This window comes from Penaeus chinensis, chromosome 38 (genome assembly GCF_019202785.1).
Source record: "Penaeus chinensis breed Huanghai No. 1 chromosome 38, ASM1920278v2, whole genome shotgun sequence".
Classification (NCBI taxonomy): domain Eukaryota; kingdom Metazoa; phylum Arthropoda; class Malacostraca; order Decapoda; family Penaeidae; genus Penaeus; species Penaeus chinensis.
The window spans coordinates 6,740,401-6,742,900 of record NC_061856.1 but is presented as its reverse complement, the minus strand read 5'-3'; the positions used below and the strand labels follow the sequence as shown (position 1 = coordinate 6,742,900).

General features: G+C 55.6%; 1 protein-coding gene across 1 annotated transcript in view; it reads left to right on the top strand.

Annotated features, from left to right (window-relative positions):
- LOC125046185 (receptor-type tyrosine-protein phosphatase S-like) overlaps nt 1–2,500 on the top strand; it is a 33,781-nt gene that overhangs the window by 28,650 nt on the left and 2,631 nt on the right. The window lies entirely within an intron of this gene.

The following is a 2,500-nucleotide window of genomic DNA, read 5'->3' as shown; positions in this document are numbered from 1 at the left end:
ACATAATGAAGATGAAATACCGGAGAATAGGCAGATAAGAAGAAATCTGTTACTTAATGATGTCGTAATAAACAAGGAAACAAAGAAACAAACAAAGCTTCAAAAAACACATGAAGAAAAAAAAAACGAAAAATGAGAAAGGGAATAACAATGAATGACATGGATGATAAAGAGATGAAAATAGATTAAAAAAAACAACAACTCTCTAGTCATGCCATCTTGTGAGAATTTCCGCAATGTCTTACCAAGAGAAATAGCTGAAGACTCAACCTACTCCCCCCTCCCCCTCCCCCTCCCCCTTCCCCCTCCCTCCATCCCCCATCCCCCTCTCCTAATTACGGGGGGAGGGGGGGTAGGAGGAGGACAGAGAGAAAGGGGGGGGGGGGGTAGGGAGAATAGAGGAAGGGCAGAGAGGCGGGTTGCAAGAGGGGAGGAGTGAGAGGGAAAGATGGGGAGGGAAATACGGGGAGGGGAAGAGGGGAAGAGGGAAAGAGAGGAGGAGACAGAAGAAAAGATGGGGAGGGAAGAAGGGAAGAGAAAGACTGGGAGGGGAAGAGGGAGATAGAAAGATGGGGAGGGGGAGAGGGGAATAGAGGTGGAGAGGGGGTAGAGGAAGAGGGATAGAAGGGAGACAAGAGAAGAAGCAGAGAAGGGGGAAAGGGAGGAGAAGAAGGGAAGGAAAAAGGAAGAGGTAGAGAGGGGATGAAGGGAAAAGGTAGAGATGTAGAGAGGGGAAGAAGGGAAGGGAGGGATAGAGGGAGAGAGAGGGAGAGGGGAAGGGGGAGAGAGAAAAAGAGGGGAAGAGGAGAAGAGAGGGAAAGGAGAAGAGAGGAAGAGGAGAAAAGAGGGAGAGAGGGAGAGGAGAAGAGAGGGAGAGGCAAAGAGAGGGAGAGAGGGAGAGGAGAAGAGAGGGAGAGAGGGAGAGGAGAAGAGAGGAAGAGGGGAAGAGAGGGAGAGGAGAAGAGAGGGAGAGAGGAAGAGAGGGAGAGAGGGAGAGGAGAAGAGAGGGAGAGGAGAAGAGAGGGAGAGGAGAAGAGAGGGAGAGGAGAAGAGAGGGAGAGGAGAAGAGGGAAGGAGAAGAGAGGGAGAGGAGAAGAGAGGAGAGAGAGGGAAGAGGAAGAGAGGAGAAGAGAGAGGAGAGGAGAAGAGGGGGGGAGAGTAGGAGAAGAGAGGGAGAGGAGAAGAAGAGGAAGAGGAGAAGAGAGGGAGAGGAGAAGAAGAGAGGAGAGAGGAGAAGAGGGGAGAGGAGAAGAGAGGGAGGAGGAGAAGAGAGGAAGAGGAGAAAGAGGGAGAGAGAGAGAGGGAGGAGAAGAGAGAGAGGGAAAGAGGGAAGAGGAGAAGAGAGGGATGGAGGAGAAGAGAGGAGAGAGAAGAGAGGGAGAGGAGAAGAGGGAGAGGAAAAGAGAAGGAGAGGGAGAGGGGAGAGAAGGGAGGGAAAGGAAGAAGGGAAGAGGAGGGGGGGAAGAGGGGAGAGGGAGAGGGGGAGGGAGAGGGGAGGGGGTGAGAGGGAAGGGGTGAGGGGGGGGGGGTGGAGGGGGAGTGGGGGGGGGAGGGGGAGGGAGAGGAGAAGAGAGGGAGAGGAGAAGAGAGGGAGAAAAGGAGAGAGGGGGAGAGGGGGAGAGGGGAAGAGAAGGAGGGGGGGGGCGGAGACCCACAAATTACATCTGCTTCGACGAGATTACTTCAGAGAGCGACAACACCTGGATCCGACTTTCATCTCCTATTATCATCAATCTTTCGCTGAGATTTTCTTTTCTTTTTTCCTTTGTTTCGTATCCCTCCCTCTCTCCTTCCCTCCCACTCTCGCCCTCCATCCCTTCCTCCCTCCCTCTCGCTCCTTCCTGCCCTTCCTCTCTCCTTCCCTCCCTCTCTCCTTCCCTCCCTCCCTCTCTCTCTCTCCTTCCCTTCCTCTCTCTCTCTCTCTCCTTCCCCCCTCTCTCGCCCTCCATCCCTTCCTCCCTCCCTCTCTCTCTCTCTCCTTTCAATCCTCCCTCTCCCCTTCCCTCCCACTCTCCTTCCCTCCCTCTCTCGCCCTCCATCCTTTCCTCCCTCCCTCTCTCTCTCTCCTTCCCACCCTCCCTCTCTCCTTCCCTCCCTCTCTCGACCTCCATCCCTTCCTCCCTCCCTCTCTCTCTCTCCTTCCAACCCTCCCTCTCTCCTTCCCTCCCTCTCACCTTCCCTCCCACCACGTCCTCCATCCCTTTCTCCCTCCTTCTCTCCTTCCCTCCCTCTCTCTCTCTCTCGCCTTCCCACCCTCCCTCTCTCCTTCCCTCCCTCTGTCTCTCTCCTCCCCACCCTCCCTCTCTCCTTCCCTCCCTCCCTCTCTCTCTCTCCTTCCCATCCTCCCTCTCTCCTTCCCTCCCACCCCCACCCTCCATCCCTTCCTCCCTCCCTCTCTCTCTCCTTCCCACCCAGTGGGAGGGAAGGAGAGAGGCTCCTTCCCTCCCACCCGTACCCTCCATCCCTTCCTCCCTCCCTCTCTACCCCCTTAACTAACACC